The sequence below is a fragment of the Cupressus sempervirens genome, chromosome 7 (assembly GCF_028749045.1).
Source record: "Cupressus sempervirens isolate cs-2001-9-10 chromosome 7, ASM2874904v1, whole genome shotgun sequence".
Taxonomy (NCBI): domain Eukaryota; kingdom Viridiplantae; phylum Streptophyta; class Pinopsida; order Cupressales; family Cupressaceae; genus Cupressus; species Cupressus sempervirens.
The window spans coordinates 278291738-278311285 of record NC_143124.1 but is presented as its reverse complement, the minus strand read 5'-3'; the positions used below and the strand labels follow the sequence as shown (position 1 = coordinate 278311285).

The 19548-nt window shown below is 39.1% G+C and overlaps 1 protein-coding gene across 2 annotated transcripts in view; it reads right to left on the bottom strand.

The window, feature by feature from the left end:
* LOC149546501 (beta-galactosidase) overlaps positions 1-19548 on the bottom strand; it is a 252804-nt gene that overhangs the window by 21645 nt on the left and 211611 nt on the right. The gene's annotated exons all lie outside the window — the stretch shown is intronic.

The following is a 19548-nucleotide window of genomic DNA, read 5'->3' as shown; positions in this document are numbered from 1 at the left end:
TTCTTGGAGTGCATAAGGGAAGTCTTTTGACATATAACACTCTATATTTCATTTCTTATTGCTTTATTTTCAAGTCTTAGGGTGTATATACATTGAATATACTCTTTGTTAATAGAAAAGCAAGAAAAAGGGAGGGGTGAGTTGATTTCATTTTGTTTTATTTTTGTTTACACATTTCTTTTAAAAATCATTTACATTTATATAAAAAAAATTTAAAAAGAGTTGGGGGAATATATATATTAAAACTTGGTTTTATAATTATATATATATAAGTTAGGTTTTCAAAAAAAAAAAAAAATCAAAAAACTATAAAAAAAATTTTTAAAAAAAAAAAAAAACTGTTTTTTTTGTGCAGGCTGGGCACCCGCGGTGCCACCACCAGCAGCGGCCGCGAGCGCCGCCCCTGCAACCTCCCCACGGCGCTGCCACCTGCGACCACCCGTGGCAGCTGCTCTGTCCTCGCCGCCCCTTGTCTCCCGCGGCGGCTGCTCTGCCCGCGCCGCCCTCGCTGCTCTGCCCTCCTTCCTGCCGACGCCACTTACACCTTGCTTCGGCCGTCGTTGCCTGCTACCTCGCCGCCTTCGCTTCGCAGCAAACCCCCCAACGCTACCGCGATCTCCACCACCCATCGTCGCTGACATCATAACCCCCTCCTCCCGCGTTCATCCTCGCCGCTGCTCGGCTTCCCTGCACCGCCCGTGACCACTCCTTGTCGCTCAACCCTCCTGCCTGCACTACTTCCACCAACCCTCCCTTACTGCAATCTCTTCCCCGGCTGCGACGACTTTCCGCTCAGCCCCCGCGGCCGCTTCCCGCGCAACCTCCCCTATTTGCGCCACTTGATCTCCCCCGACGCCACCGCTGCGCTCACTCAAAACCCTCCGCCGCAGCCATTCAAATCCTGCTCACCGCCAACCCTCTTCCCGCCGCTGCCAACCCAAACTCCTTCCCTGCTTCGCAGCTGCGGCCCGACACATCTCTCCCCGCTACCAAAGCCAAGGTCACCCCCAGCAACTCCCACGTCCCCTGCCGCTGCTCCTCCTCACCTCTGCTCCGCCACTTGTAACCCCTGCACACTTTTTTTTTTTCTTTAAAATTGATATTTCGTGTGAACTTATGAGTTTTGACCATCTAGATTAATGAACTTATAAGTTTTGATATTCCAACTTTATTTTTTTTGTTTTAAAACAATAAAATTTATCTTTTTAATCAATCACTTAGATTTGACTTCTTCTTTTTTAAACATCAAAAAACAAAAAAAAAATTGCTTGACGTGTTCCTAACCGTCAAATGTTTGCTCGCAAGTCGCTGATGTCAGCATTGCATCAGCAGTCCACATGCCCTTTTAGACCATAAGGAGCAACCTTCGCTTTTTTGCTCATAACTTGAGCATACGAGCTCCGTTTTTGCAAAACAAAATATCGCCGAAAAGCTGATTTCGAGCCCATCATGCTAATGTTGGTTTCATGAGATTTTGATGCTGTTTATATCTCTGTTTTTTCTATCAAAGACCAAACTTTATGCTAACCTTTTCATTGCAGGGTTGTTTCACGTTTGTCATACATTTTCGCTGTACTAACTTGTGTTTTTTGCAGGGATATTTTCTCACTAACCATATTGCTTGCAAGTTTTTCTTTAATTTTGTTTTGGGAATGAACTTGTATGCCTAAACACTTGTCATTGAATGCATGGTTAAACGCTAAAACAATCACACTCAATCTTGAATGCATGGTTAATTGAACACTTTTTCTTTGGAATGAATGATAACACAATCTTGCATGTCTAAGGATCAATGAACATTGCAATGCATGTTTCCATTTGGTGCTTAAAACGAACAATCACTCAATCTTGAATGCATAACGGAATTGGTTCATTCCTTGTCAAATTTGCTTATGCACATGCTCGATTTACTTTCTTGTTGACGAACTGCGTTTTTCATTTATGTTGACGACAATTTCAAGTTGGAAAGAACATTGTATGGTTTAATCACGTGTGTCTTCAACGTAGATTACAAAACCTAAAGTTTCATTGGGAACGAACGCGTGTTTGTTAAACCCCGAGGCCACTTACATATTCTCTCCCCTCGCGCCTTTGGGTAATCTTGGGTGCATAAGAAATAAGTAGTCTTGTTTTTCACTTTTTTTTAGGAGGCCTGCTTGGGGATTTCATCACCCCTTGGGACGACCTCAACTCCAACGTTCTAGCGGAGTATAAAAATTGGGAGGTGAATCGAAAGACACCTCTCTTGGAAGCATAATATTGTCACTCTTGGCTAAGCCCCAAAGAACTTTATACCTTTGGGAAGTGAAGGAGGAGATGTGGGTTACTGTCTCCCCCCGGCTGTGTGGCAGTATTTTCTTAAATCTATAGATTTGGGCCTCACGTACCTTGTGTATATCGAGGACACCCTCTAGTTGATCCTTGTATATCCTAGTCAAAACCTCATAGGATTGTTGGTGTGTTTGACATGCTTGAGTGTTTGAAACCTCCCCATTCGAAGGGGACACATTGACTACCTTTGCCTTGTACATATTTCCTTGTTTGATTTTGCATCTTAAAAACCTAAAATCCAAAAAAAATCATAAAACATAAAAATCCAAAAAATCATAAAGTTTCAAAAATCCAAAAAAAAATCAAAACAATTTCAAAAACAACAAAAACATGTCTTGGTTTAGGTCCTCTTAGTCAAGAGGTCCACATCAATTCCACATTATCAAAGTCATCACCCGCATACATCTCTTGTCTTCATCATTCAAATCATCCCTTGCCGCCTTCATCATCGTCATTCATCCAAATCATTTCCTCGTCATTCAATCTAATTCCATAACCTTCATCCTAGTCATGATTCATCATCATCTAGATTCAATTTCCTCCGTCAATCTCATCATTCATCCTTAATCCAATCCTTCAAATCACCATTCTTCTAATCCAATCCCTTGTCAAATTCCTTCTTTTCTAATCAATTCCTAATTCAATCCATTTACATATTCCTCCATAATCAATCTTTCTAATCCCATTCATTCAAGTCTTCTTCTAATTCAACTTTGCATCTTATCTTCTACTTTGGACATAGGAGCATTGTCATCAACATTGGACTTTAACTCAAATCTCACATACACTTGTTCACAATCTCATAGGGTTTTTATCAAATCAAATCAAACCCTAATTCAATCAAATCATATCAAGTCTAATTGAATTCAAATCAAATCAACGCAAAGTCCAAGGATCCTAGTCCTAAGTTCATATCAAATCTTTCATCACTCTTCTTCTAACATCCATGGACTTGAGTTGGCTTAATCAAATGGTTGAAGATCTTCACCGACAATATGGAGTTATACCTCCTGTTCAACCTGCATATCAATCCCATCCTCAAAACTTCATATCTAACTCTCATCCACCTCATGTTCATTATTCTTCTACCTTTGACAAGGGAAATCCACCTCATTATCCTTACACTACGTACAATTCCATTCATAGTCCATACAATTCCTCCAACACAAATGCCCTTGCCATGGAAATGGAACAATTAAAAAATTATCTCTCGACAAGCCAACAGCAAGAGGCCACCTTCCATGCCATGTGTCCACTTCCCCCATGTTTCGAAGATCCTAGTCCTCATGTCCCATCCATCCCCAACCCTCCATGCAATCCCCTATCCATAGTTACACCTTCACATAATCCTAATCCTCCAAAAACATCATCCCCACCTCGTAAGGGGTTTTTCACGTCACTCTTGGCTAAGTGTAAAGAACAAGATAAAGCAATCCAATCACCCAAAGTGATACCCCCAATTCCATCTCATGACCTTCCTCCAAAGCATGACCCTATAGATTCCTCTTCTCCTCTAGATCCGAGCATTTCTTCATCCCATCATTTCCTTATCCCTCAAGATCCATTTATCCCTCCTAGTCCATCTCATGATCCCTTTCCTAATCAAGATCAAGGCATTCCATGTACCACCAATTCCATTCCATCTCATGAGTTAGCCTCCATCGATCCTCCACTTCATGCAAAAGTTCCTTCCACTCTATCCACTAATACTCCTCCATGTCAAGATCAAATCACTCCTATTCCATCTCATGATCCATGCATTCCACTCCATGATCCTCTTCTAAGTCAAGATCACAGCACCCTTTCATTTGCCTTTCATGATCCCACTCCATCACAAGATCCTTTTATCCCTCATGATCCCCTTTGTGATCCTAATCCTCCACATGAGCCTTCACACCTATCCAATCCAATCATGAACCCCATATACCTGGACTTGCATCTTGTGTTGAAAATGATAAGTATCCTAATGCAGAAATAACGTCTCAAGATGTTGGTATGCCTTCCACTCCTTCAAAATCCAAAATTCCTCCATCCAAACCTAAAGCTTCCCATCATTCCTCTTCCAAGTCCATTTTAGGACCTTATATCCATATCCCCATTCCTTCCTCACATCCATCCATTCTAGGTCCTTATATTCCACATCCAAACCCTTCATCCCTTCCTTCCATTTTGGGCCCTTACATACATTCATCCACCATATCCATCTTTTCCACTTCATTCCCTCATGCTCCTAGCAAAGATCAACAAAGGCACACTTCCTTGAATTCCTTCCAATGTCCACCATCCATTTTCTCTTCTTCATGCACCCCTACCAATGGAAGCAAATCGGATGCTATAGAAAAAGCGAATAAAGCCAAAAATCCACAAAAGCACAAGGATCAACATGTCCCCTATAAACGACATGTTCAAGAAAAGAAAAATCTGATCCAAAGCAAAATCAAAAAGCCACAAAGGCTAAAAATCAAAAATGCCAAATTTTTGTGGATACCAAAGCTACTTAATGTAGCAATGAATCTCAAAGAAAGATTCCAAAAGGCATCCAATTTTGCTCATCCAAAGACTTTCCTCATGCATAAATCATCCACACTTCCATTTTCCAAATCCATTTTGGGTCCTTATATACCCAAATCTACCATCCCAAATCCATCGTCTCCTTCATCCATTTTGGGTCCCTATATCCCAAAATTCAAACTTTCTCCTGACTATCCTCCACAATTTCTTCCTTTTCCATCACCCTTCAAGGTGTGTGCCAAGGACGATCTTTCCGCCTCCTTCATCCACTCATTCACAAGTCTTCCAACCTAGCATCCATCACCCATGTCTTTCTCCCACCCACTCCACCCCCCTTAATCCAACCTTTTTCATAAGCCATTTTCCTTCTTTTCCCTATCCTATCAACATCTAGGAGAAAATAGTAAAAATTCCTTGAAAATAACAAAGAAAAAATATATATATATATCAAGGGATACCATCCATATAAAATAGATGCTTGAGTCCTCCCTTCGTTTTCCTATCATGCATTCATTGCCTTCCAATTCTGCTTATCCCTCCATTCACTTTTCCTCTTCCACTTGCACTCTACACTGGGGGCAAGCTCCATCCATACCACTCTTCCATACATCTCTTCCATCCTTCCATCTACCGTTCATCATCCTTTTCCATCTTTGATCTTGACTTTCACTTTCCTTTCATCCATCCATATGCACTTTCCATATCCCTTGCGCATTATCCGTATTTCCATCCACTTTCACATCTTTGATCTTGACATATTCTCCATATCTTTCATCCCATCGTCTTTGTCACGTTCATCCATTTTCCCTCCATACTCCTACGTACTTCCATCCTTCTTTCATATGACCTTGATCTTGGTTATCACTTCCATTTCATCCACTTACATAGCCCATATTGCATCCATACCCTTCATATCATTATCCCTTTTTCATTTCCCTTTCATACCCATGCTCATGATTACTATTAGAGGCACAATAGCAAAATGTTCATACCTGCTTTGGAAGAGCGCATGCCTTCTCTTTCTCCATATAATAGCCTTCGAACCATCTTTCCATTTTCACACACATTTCCTTCCATTTTCCTATCCTTGGTATGGGGCATTTGGACTCCTTCGAAACATGGTCCTTGACTCCACATTTTTCCGCTACCATATCATTTGGCCCCTCATATCCTTCCACCATTCCTTTCATCTACCACATCATGTTGCTTCCCATTCATTTACCATGCCTTGGTTCCCCTTGTCATTGATCCCAATCCATTCTATCCCACATTCATTCAATCAATTTATTTCTATCCATTCTATGCATTCGTTCATATCACATTCAATCTAATTCTTCCAATCACTTCAATCAACTTCATTCATCCTTTATTTAATCAATTTTCCCTTCTTCTAATTCTCACATCAAATCAATTCTACTTTCATCATACTTCATCCTATCAACATCATTCTTCCAATCTCATCCACGTTCATTCTTCTATCCGCCATAAAATCAAAAAATCAAAAACAATATCACTTGTGCAATCAATACTAATTCAATCAATCTAATCTTGCAATCTTGTACCATCAATCCTTAATCAGTTCATCAATTTGACCCAATCAGCTGATAATCCATTGACCATATTCAACATTCTCATGGGATGAATCCTTCCCAATCCTTGGATGTGCATTACGCTTAGCATTAGCTTTGCCATCCTTAATCAATCATCATCAATCAATCCATTAATTGGTTTTCAGCTTGACTAGGGGCAAATTGTTGGTTTGCTTTTGGTTTTTTGTGCATGATTGCTTGTTACTTGTATGCATTAGTATTTTATGCATGTATCATGGTCTTTGCATCCTATTGTCCCCAGGAATCATGGTATTCCATATCATGGTTTCATAAGGCATATGGTTGTCTTAGACCCCTTTTTACCACGTACTTGACACATTGTCATCTTGGTTCCTCATACCTTGGTGCATAGTGTTGAATACAATATCAAACTTAGGTTGTTCACACCATTGCAGCATAGCTTTATAACTCTTATCATTTTCCATCCTCCCATCCATTTCGAGAGAACATCCGTGTTCTCCTAACCCGCATGTCCTCTCCAGGGGGCATACCTTTCCACCTTCGTCATCCTTCCTCATCCTTCCATGACTAGGGCATCATGCTACTAGTCTTATCCTCCCAGCCACTATATTTTTATTCTTCTTTGATATAACATTACTAATACTATATCAAAGAGGGGCAAAATGTAGACACCTAAAATTGTCAAAATCCCATTTCCTAGCCAATTAAATAGATATTTATTATTATTTAATTCCCCTACCTTTAATTAAATAAATTTTACATTTATTTAATTATGTTCACCTTTACTTTATTTAAATAAACTAAAGTTTATTTAAATCCTAACCTATTCCCCTTGCATGCTAACCCATTCACTTTAATTAAGTACTTCGTTTACTTAATTAATTCCTTGCCTAATCCCACTTGGAATTAAATATTAAATTTAATCCTATTTGAGCACATGGCTCCTAACTTTAACCCTCACCTAATCCATCCTTCTAACCTAACCCATCCTTCTAACCTAGGTCAATCCACTTATTCGCTAATTAATCCTAGTTTCCCATCTAATCACATCACTAATCATTTGCACAATCCTAATCAAAGAATTAGCAAACCCTAGTCACATGTGACATGTGACTCTTACATCTCTTACACTTTTGTCCCCTTTCACATGTGAACCAAGATGTCTCACACATGTGTGAGAAACCTTGAGCCTCCAACCCTCTTACACATGACATTGACCCATCACTTTCAAAGGTGTCTCACACATGTGTGAGAAACCTTGAGCCTCCAACCCTCTTACACATGTCATAGACATGTCACATCAAAGGTTGCTCACACATGTGTGAGCATCTTTCCCCCTTTGAATAGTCAAAACCCTAATCCACATGGAGTCTACTTGGCCTCCACCTCATGGACATCTCATCAATCCTGAGAGATCTTAGCCATTCATCTTGCATTTGATCTTAGCCATCCATTGCATCCATTTTCCTATAAAAGGAGAGCTCTCTCCTCATTTCTAAAAGGAAGCACTATCTACCCCATTGTTATACTGCAAGAATTGTGAGCAACCACATCTCATGAGCAAGGAAATCATCTACACTTGATGGTTTCATGAGGTTTGCATAGTGCTATTTTGATTTCATGTTATGCTTTTTACATGTTTATCTTTCATATTTTGAGGTTTGCATAATCATGTAGGAAGATGCATTTAGTTGCTTAGTGTTGATTCCCATGATTGCATTTTTATGCAATACAACCTCATATGAAAAAGTGGAAGCCACTGTTGTATCGAACTCCCTACATATCTCTTCTTCCCCCCATTCGTAAGTCCCTGTAACTCATGAACCTGGGACCTATCACCATCCAATAACCACTTTGAGTCATCACAAAACATCTGATATGATATACCAAACTCGTTGCATGAATCATCAATGTGTTGTACATCAAAGGTCCCCACGTCACTACTATCAACATCGTCCAACTAAGACCTCTCTGTTATAGCTTGTTTCGGGATACATGACTCAATATCATCATGTGAATACACAATACTAGGGCATAAATTTGCATCATCTAATTCCTCTATAATACTTAAATCATGAGTGTCATCACTAGGTAGCTCCATGCCCTCATCCTCCCTCTCTAAGAAGATTGGTGTCTTCTGCACTAACTCGACACTATGACAACAATGACAAAAGTCAGCATTGTCATTGGTCATATCCTCCACTTAGTCTTTAAAACTACAATTTTCATCAAGAGAATCTAAACTAGTGGTGGTAACAACTGCCTCTTTTGCACTTGCCCTATCAGCAACACTATCAACATGATCAAATAAGAGTCTATTGTCTTAAGAATCGAACTGATGAAGGGTACTCCCCTTAATACCACAAACACATAACAAAAATACAGAAACAACAATAATTTGTGAGAACAAAATATGAGCTACTTATTATCTCCACAAATGTGGAATGAAAAAATTTTGAAATACAATATGCAAACCCAAGGGGCCACCTTCCTTACAATAATCTACAAGACAGAGTTGCGAACTATCACCAAGAACTGTCCTGGACAACCTACAAGCCTTCCTTATACAGGCAATTCTCTACCGTGCGCAAAGGTTCTAGACATTTCACCCTAACTCTTGAGGCCGATCAACACTAAAATTACACAGTGTCGGCCCAAAATGATTACAGATGTTATTTTGGGATTTTTAAGTAGCCCAACTTCTAAAGACCATAACATGTGAACCATTGAGTCAATTGGCTATTATGACACCATTCTAGAATCGTCGTCTGTTGTTCTACAATGCCTGACTCGTTGAAAGCTCTAACCAACTTATTTTGAGCCTTCAATAATGAGCTCATTTTTTTTATACCAAAAATCCATAATAACTTAACAAATACACGTGAGATGGTAGTGAACCTCAACTTGCATATTGATATTTCCAAGATGAACCTCCACCTTTGAAATGAGAACATTCTAAGCTTGTAGGACCAACTTACTAAGTAGCAAGCTTCCACAAACAACTTTGCACTGAGACAACCCTTATTCAAGACATAGAAAGGATATAGCTTTGGGTGATGCAAGATTGTTCTTCCACCCAGGATGCTACTACATTAGACACCCGAGGTAATTTGAAAAGTGACCCCGTCATGTTTTAGGTTTTCAAAAGAAAACCAAGATAGACAACCTCCTTCCTTGTTAGCCATGATGAGTCGTCTACTAGTTTTCTTTTCCATTTGACCAGATATTCATCATAGGTTATGCTCCTTGTACTTCTGCCAACACAACTATCCAATATCTCCTCAATCTCTTTCGTAGCAAAAGTAGTTGCTAGAATACTCCACTGCACTTCTGCAACTTCATCTCCATCACCTTCATGATAGTTTGTCTAAAATGTTAAATGCTAGTGAAATATTCAATTCAGCAACTCTACTTCATAGACATTTCCAAAAATCAAGTCTTGTCAGTATCTTGCATGGTCCAAACTTCTTTATTTTCAACTTGTTATAAGTTATGTAATGCCCCTTCTTCTGGAGTAAAATTTGAATGCTAGAACCTACAACAATTTCATTAGTGTAATATAGAAGAATGTATATTAAACATGTTAGAAATGTTGAACTAATTAAACATAAGTCTAAATACTATCTTTTCTAATCACTTGGAAGAAACTCTTCGCAAATCATCTAACCCTCTGGTGAGAACTATATCTCGATTAGGCAATCATCACATGAAGAGTGTCTTCCTCAGGCTTCTTGGGATCTTTGGTTTTACACTTTATAACACTACTTGATAGAGATTGCACCTCTAACCAAGTCTCTAATCTCTAACATATGCATATGTTTGACCACTACAATATATATTGCCCTTGAGAGATTCTCTGCAAATCTCTCCCCTAGAATTCCTATTTGGAATCCTAACATTTGTTCTAGAATGGCCTTTTTCTTTGAGCTTCCTCACAATAGAAACTCAGCACCCATAGTGCATGTCCTCTACTTAGATGATTTTCGGTCTCTATATAAACTACAAAGTTTTTATCTCAATCTACTATCACATGAATATTCATAATAAATAAGTATACCTCTCTGTGTTGACACTTTACCCTCTATGATGTTATCCTTACTTCCTCTATGATTCTATCAGAACAATAGACCGCCATATAAACCGAACTTTTGATGGCTTAAGCTTATTATCAGTATGCCAATAAATACTGATTGATTTACTCTGTGATCATATTATTGCTAGCACCTTCCTTTGTATTCACTGCAACACTATTCTTCTTTAACACTTATTTAATATGGAACTTGTCATTAGGGTGATTCCACATCTTCCTGTAATCTCCCTTTCATGTTGGTAAGGATTATTATCAGGTTGAGTTAATTTTCTTTCCTTTTATATGGTTCCTCCCGATTGGTAGATGCTCTGCTAGGGTATGTATATACAAAGTCTTCTCTCTTCTATAGGTCATCGATGAGAATCAGTTGCTTCCTTGCGTGTGGTTTATTCATAGATGTATCTGTCTGTGGTCTTTGCCTTCAATGTCTAGCAATGCCTCCCAATATATTTCTTGTTTCCTCTTGGATACCCTGTTTGATGCTCCACTATCTATCTTTTCTTTCGTCGTTGAGTTTGTTCTTTTCTAAATAGATGCTCTCGATAATTGTAATGTTAAATATATATATATATAGATATATTGTAATTCTTATTCGATGGGCTAAGTGTTATTTGCTATCTGTGTTCTCCTTCCTTGATTACTTATTCGATCACTATACCCATATGTATATGATGTCTAAACACCTCTATGTGACTGATCATGTCTTTTGCTCATACAATTTGGATTAGCTTATATCGAGGATTTGTATAGCTGTTTAATATTTAATTTGATAATTATATGATATGAAAATAGCTTTAGTTATGGTGTAGGTATTTTGCATGGGATAATTAATTATTTGTTTATTATAATTTCATTATGTATAGCATACAAATATTATATTCATATTTCAAATGTAGATTCCTTTATTTTGGAAATTGCATACATTACTAGGAGCTTATTTAGGGGTTATCACAGCCCCTCTATCTCAAGTTTGCTTGTCCTCAAGCAATTTGAGGCTGTCTTCTTTTTCCCAAGTGGCATCTTCATTTAGCAATCCCTTCCATTTGATTAAGAATTCTCTCACAATTCTATTCCTTAGTGTTTTTTCTCCAATATCAAGAATCACGTTAGGTTCCAAAATGAGTTGTCCCTCATCATCAAGTAGGGGTAGTTTTGCACATGGTGCTATATGTTGACCCAAAACCTTTTGAGTCTAGATACATGGAATACATTGTGAATTTGACTTTTGCTTGGTCATTCTAACTCATAGGCTACTTCATGAACCCTTTTGATTACTTTTTATGGTTGATAGAATCGAGGTTTGAGTTTCTCTGTCCCATTCTTCTCAAGAGATGACTGTCTATATGGTTGTAATCGTAAGTATGCTAGATCTCCTTCCTAGACTAATTGTTCCACTCTATTCTTATCTATGTAGAGTTTTTACTGATTTTGTGCAATATGCGGGTTCTCTTTTGATTCTTTCATAATATCAATGTTTCTCTGAATGAATTCTTGTATGTTGGGTACCCTACTTTTTGGTATGATTATACCTTTGAATGTGGTGGCTTTATATCCATATAATGCCTTGAAAGGACTCATCCCTATGGACATGTGATGTGTTGTATTATAACAATACTCCCCTAAGTGCAACCACTTGATCCATGCAACTTGTTGTCCTGTGAAGTAATTTCTTAAATATCCCTCTATCCACGTAATCACGATATGTCTGTCCATCAATTTGTGGGTGATAAGTGGTGCTAGGGGTGAGTAGTTCCTGCTTAAAACTTAAAACTCCCAACTGAGTTGTACGTGCTATCCTGGAGGGTCTCCAAATACCAAACTTCTCCTTGCTGCTGAACTCTCAATACTGGAAGATGTAATGCAACAATTCTAGAATCATAACTCTGAAGTGCAAATAGTGAGAGGCTAGGTTTGCATCTAGACTCCTCCTTTTCTTTAAGGGATTTCGTCCTTAGGAAAATCCAATCAAATTTAAGCAACCATTTGGATTTATAAAAATAATATATATTCTTTGTGTAAATCCCAATGCAAGAGGCTTCCTTTTATCACCTCGAAGTGTGAGGAGATACAAACAACTTAACAATGTGGGATAAAAGACTTTCATGTTTTAGTCACTTAAGCCAATTTGTCCTGAAGTGACTTTAAATAACAAAGTACTTTACATTTGAATCTAATAAATAGTTCAATGCCAACCTTGCCCACCAACACCTTTCCATACATTCCTAGAGTGCTTTCAGGTGGTTGTCCTGTCCACTGAGGATGGACCAATCATGCAAAAATGCTCAGTAGTTGCCTACCGACATTTTGTGAAATATGTGAAAAATGATCCTCTGAAATGTAGTAGGTGCATTACACAATCTGAAGGGCATTTGGTTGTACGCATACACTCCATCCTCCACCACAAAAGTAGTTTTCAGTTTGTCCTCTTTAGCAATGGAGATCTAGTTATAGCCAGAGAATCCATCCATGAAGGAATACATCTCATGTCCAGCCACTTCTAGAATCGTATTGGTGAACGGAATTCGGAAGGGATCTTTTATTGTGATGGCGTTGAGGCACCGAAAGTCCACACATATTTGGATTTGAATCCCATCCTTCATCAATATCACAATTGGTGACACCCACTCACTTGTTTGAACTTTGAATATTATGCTAGCTTTGAGCATTCGTTGTATTTCCTCATCTACGCAGGTTGCGTAGTTCTTATCCATTTTGTACGAGCGCTTCCGCACAGGTATGGCTCCAGGTACCAAGTATATACGGTGAACACACATCTCTAGCGAGACCCCTTTTAAATCCTTGTAAGTCCATGCAAACACATCTTTTGTACTCCATAAAGATTTTAAATGTCACGGCCTTCAACACTAGGTTTCAGTCATCTCCAACAAGTATGTTCTTGGGATTCTCCGCCTCGCCAAGATTGGTAGCCCCCATTAACGGCTCTTCGTATCTTATCTCTTTTCCTTCAAAGCAATGGGAGGAACTCTCGCATTTCCTTCTCTATATTCCACGAATTGTGGTGGGAATACCTCCTCATCTTCGGGCTCCTCGATGCCAAGCATGTACGTATTGAAGAGTTCATAGTCTTCCATCTGCCAATGGAAAAGTCCATTCAATGAATTGGTCTTGTCTCCTGAACACTCCTCAAATTCTAAAACGCCTTCGTTATTCAGATCCATTCTTCCCTCATCTGTCCAATGCTCTCCGTCTAGCTCAAACTCTGACAACGATGCCATTTCTTCACTTAACATTTGAGTTTGGAGATCAATGACAAACTTCCACCCTCTGCTTTCCATTGACAAGATACTCTTCTTCCAGTTATGATTTACTTTCGCAGCCACCAGCCATCCTCTTCCAAGAATGGTTTCATATCCCATTTTCTTCAAGGGAATCACTATGAAATCCAACACAAATGGTTGCGTCTCGATAGTTACTTGTTGAGCCACCAAGGTCCCTAGATGCTTTATCCCTTGCTAGTCGGTGCTGAGCAGGTTGAATGTGGGCAGCCACAGGGTAGGCTTGCCCATTTTCTTCCACGTCTCCTCGGGAAGAACATTCACCCCAGACCCACCATCCACGATGGTGTCCGTCAGGATGGTTTCGAGGATTCTCATTTCGACCACCACCGAATGATGGTCGTTGCTTACTGTCTGCAACATGGGATCTATAGCCAACCCTCCAAGTACCATTGGTTGTTCCTTCATTTCCGACAGGTTTGCGTGGGCATTCAATAATGTAATCCTTAGTTGTGGTATTGTTTGTAATAGGTCTTGAAGTCTAAGGGGCAACTTCATCTACAGTATTTGATTGACCAAGTTGTTCTCTTCCTCCAATCATCCAGGAATAGTATCTTTCGTAGCCTTCATTGCCCTTTCTACGTCTTCCCATGCCTCTCGTAGTCTTTGCTTCTCTGTGCAGGGTCAAGATATGTGGCCTGCTTAGCCTGGTTGTGGGGGACAACCAAAACATTTTCCTTGTCAATGTTAATGAGGTTTACTTGTTTTAGGCAATTGGCATCTTCATGGTCCCCTGGACCACACCATCGACATAATTTTTGAGGAGTGTTGTTCTTTGGACACTCTCTAGCAAACTGGCCCAATTGGTTACATGGCCGGCATTGGATTATGGGCCTTCCCTTGGAATCATATTGTATCCGATTCCTGTTGTCATTCCTACCCTGTCCTCCTTGGCAATTGTTCCGATAGCCGCCGGAGTGTCATTGTTAGTGCCAGAAGTGGATGGTTGTTCCTGTGTGAATAGTATCTATTGGCTTCTAGTCTTCATGTTGAACAAACATTCCTTTGTAGAATGACCCAAGACCTAACAGATATCACACATTGCCGAGCACGCTTCCTTTAAATAACCTTTCTCTTAGCAATCTGTACACCAAATTTCTCCTTCCTCCATGCGGCTAGTTCCCTTCATGGACTTGAATTCCTTCCTCATTCGCTCCAAGTCCTTTTGGAGGGCTTGTACTTTCTTGCTAGGCTCCTTGCTGTCTACACTGCTTCCCTCGTTAGAGGATTCATCGCTCTAGGAGGAGGATGAGGATTTATTTCTCTTCTACTTTTTCTTTGTTGTTTTGCTCTCACTTTCTAGATTTAGGGCACACGGTCGTAGGCATCTATGTATGATGTGGGCGGAACTATCTTCATTTTCCTTCTCAATGCCCTATGGAGGCCTTTTACAAACCAATGTTTCTTTAGTTCATCCGCTGGTTGAGTACCCATCCGGCTAAGAAGATCCTTGAGCTTTCAATTGTAGGCCCGAACGGTGTCCTTCTTCCCTATTTACAATTATAGATCTCAGTGACAACCTCATTAACATCTCGTAGCAGTCGGAATTCTGCTTGGAATTCTTTCTTTAGATTGTCCCAAGTGGAGATTTTGGACTTGTCCATGTTAAAGAACCAATCCACCGCCACTCCCCGTAGGTTGGCTGGAAACTAGTTCAGCCATTCATCCGCATCCATGACCGAGTTGGCGGTCCATATTGTTTTGCATGTACAACAATGCCGTACGGGGTCTTCCTTCTCGTCGCCTGTGAATTTCTGAAGTTTTTGATTTTGAGACATTGTTTTCCTTGACCTTTGTTGCCCACTCGATTGTGTCCTAGAACTATTAAGTGTTGGTCCCAACGGGTTACTCTGACCACCGTGCAGTATCCCTCCGACACTTTCTTGTGCCCCGGTGTCTTCTGTTGGCCTTGCCTCCCTTCCTACTTCTTTACAGGCTCCCTCTCGTAGTGGTGTACGGGATGAGTGCAAAAACTCTTCTCTTGTCTCCTCTAACACTTAATTTGTGTTATGCTTCCTCGAGCAACTCCTTGCTCTGTACTCGCCATTTTGGTGAACTATGGCACCCCTCGGCAGTTCCAGCGCCTTTTGCATGGTTGCCTTCAATCACCCTTGGTGATTCCTCCGAGTGCCCCCCAGTCCGATCTTTGGCAAGTTGTCTTAGCCGCCGCATTTGCTCGGCTTGGATTAAATCCCTTGCACAAATTGTAATTCGCCAACATCCTCCCTCAAGTTCCTATTTTTATTTAAAAGATTGGGCATTTGACATATACCATTATAAAACAAAACAAAACAGAACACTCTTTTATTTATTTAATCTATATACATCATGTGTTGACTCAAGCCATAGTTACATACTCAAGTGCTCTTGGTTCCACGGCTCAAAAGCTCATGCTTCTGTTTTACGAAACAGAACACTCTTTTATTTATTTAATCTGTATACATCATGTGATGACTCAAGCGATAGTTATAGACTCAAGTGCTCTTGGTTCCACGGCTCAAAAGCCCATGATTCCGTTTTGCGATGCCGTGCATCTCTCTCCTTATAGAAATTCTTGAGGGTCTCCTGACAGCGTTCCTCACATTCTACTTCCTCCCTGCATCTCTTCTGTGCCATATAGGCTTGTGCGATCAAACAAGGGAGTTGGTTTAAAAATTTGTTCGTGGTTGGGTTTGCATGCATAGCATCCCACACATTGTCTAGCATAACCTCATTCTCCACAGCCTCTCTCCGTACAAAGGTTTCAAGGCCTACACAGTATAGGATGTGAAAGTTCTAGGCTGCTTTATGCTCACCTTCTAGAATTTATATTTCGTTGTCCTCATTCGTTTTCTGGTTGTCTTGTACAGTTATTCCCATTTATCCTTGGCCTTCCATACTACTCCGGATTCGAACTGGCAATAGCATCAAATGTTCAGCCCGTAGGTGAACAGGAAAGAAATATATAATCAATGCAAAATACTATTCATTTGTCATATGTTTTCCGTACACAACAATGATGTTTCATACAATGACAATGATGCCCAAATACATTAAGTGTTCATGACATTTATAATGTATGATACGGTACCAATGAAACGACACAACCGTGTTTGCATCGGTAACTGTCTAACTACCCATTTTGTCGGACAACAATCATTGTATCCATTAACAAGTCACACCGCTGTATACTTGTTTTGTCTAACTACCCATTTTGTCGGACAACAATCATTGTATCCATTAACAAGTCACACCGCTGTATACTTGTTTTCCGTACACAACAATGATGTTTCATACAATGACAATGATGCCCAAATACATTAAGTGTTCATGACATTTATAATGTATGATACGGTACCAATGAAACGAAACAACCGTGTCTGCATCGGTAACTGTCTAACTACCCATTTTGTCGGACAACAATCATTGTATCCATTAACAAGTCACACCGCTGTATACTTGTTTTGATAAATTTCTCTTATTACTTTCGATGGCTTTTATCGCTGCTGGAGATCATCTTCTCTGACATGCCTGACTCTGTGGTGGCTGTTCGTTGCTAGGGAATGAGTTTGTTTCTTCGTTTATACCTGAGAGAGCTTTATCATTCGAGCTTGACCCCTCTCAAACATCCCTCAATGCCATTAATATATGTTTATCTGGTTCCAAAGTCAAACATATCCTTTTCTCTGTATGTTACCATCACTTTACATGTATATGTTTTGATTTGTTCATAGTTACAATATGATGATTCTGTAAGTCACAGACCTTTGTTGTTCTTATCTCTATTACATATGCTATTTTGAGTGCTCAATGTCTTTAGAGATATGATTCCTCATACTTAATCTTAGAAACTATACATGTTGCAGCTGTATTTGTGTCATAGCCATTACTCTTGTTGTCATCAAGGACTTCATATATTATTGTTTATCATGTTGTTACCTGATATAAATTGTTGCTTTATACATCTCCTACAAACACAATACTTCCGTTATTGCTTCCATATCCAGTTACAACATAGTATGAGATTAGCCACATCAGGATTAATATTATGGCTGACTAGATATTATGTTCATGTAGGATGCAGCTCCAATATTTCATATATTGAGTTCTTAGTACTTTGCAATGCATTCTTGTCTATGTTGTTAAGTCATTTCCTTAAGAACGGTACTGCCTTTAGTATACTTCTTATTGAAATAGGTATAACTATTGTTGTGCCTAACAAATACTTAATACATCAATGTCTTCTCTTTTATATTAAAGTTAAATAATGCTACATATCTAAATCTGCATTATTGATGATATCTATGACAATTTCTCACCAATCTCTCAAATGCCCTTGACATCAATGACGATCTCTCATCAATCTCATTGCTCCTTTGACATCAATGACAAATTTCCATCAGTCTTGCCTACGAAAATCTCCAGTTTCTCTACTTGCATTCTCAGTGAGGGAGGTTTTTTAAAAATGGAAACCATATACCTAGCTTCACTATCAACCATCACCGGATTTGCTAGTCTTGCAACCATCTTTTTCTAATTTTGTCTGATCTTTTTCATACTTTCTATCAGGCTATTTGTTTGCTTCCTGAGATTACCCCTGCTATTCAACTGGTTTCCATATATAGTTTTATGTATTTATCCATAACTAAAATAATTGCAGGAGTATTGGTCACTCAAATAATAACAGTAGGAACAAAATTAACTTTTCCCTACCCGACATGATGGCAGGAAACTGCACTGATACCACTGTTGACAGCTCTTACTGCTCACTCAACAACTATGCCGAAGAAATTGTTTTGCTTTCGTAAATTTTGCAATTTATTAGTTCTTTTAAAAATATTTTTATTATGTGTTTTCGCAGATATATAAGATTGCTTGGAAATGAAATACAAACTATTGAAAGTTCAGAATTGCTTTACTGGCTAACTTTCATTTTGCAAGACCAACAAAGCAATTTACACATATAGTAATTTAATTACAAATGAACCTGGTAGATGTCATTGATATTGGACTCTTAAGAAGAGATATGTTTGCAAACGAGTGTGAAATTCCCCACGGAAAATCCAGATCGCAGCCTTGGTGAAGGAAGCTACCAACAGATAAAACACTGCTATAAAACCCCAAACGCAGCTCAAATGAAGCCACACCAATCTCAGTAACAATCAATGGTGATCTAGCAAGATGAATCACAGCCAATGTAGACAATATGCAATGGACACTTTTGCGATTACCGATCTAGAGAGAGAATACATTTATTTATATCAATGTCTTTCCTCATTCAATCGGTCAATATAAATATAGAACTCATAGGGCATAAACACGAACAGACATGACAGTTCGATGAGTAGTCTCATTGAAGAGATACGATGACTGGACTTAACTAATTAAATGACCTGATTATTATCGGCTGCAATTAAACATTGAGCCCTATGTTTATCGAACATGTTAATGTGCAACAAGATAAATATTTAGGCCCTTGATCTGATGAATAGTATCATCATTTGCTCAATGCATTCAAGATCGAAATAATCAGGAGTTTGTAACCTGATTCTAAGAAAAAGATAATCGAATATTTATCCTTGGTTTGATCAGCTTTATATTTCTCTGAATTCTGATCGATGCTATAATTTCTCAACAAAACATAGCAAAAAACAGGGGTTTGCATTGCACATAACAGCAGTTCTTCAAATATAATTGTGGTCATCACACTTCATAAAAGTCCTTATTTTAAACTTTGTTTTAATCTACTAGTACCATTTTTTCCATGGCC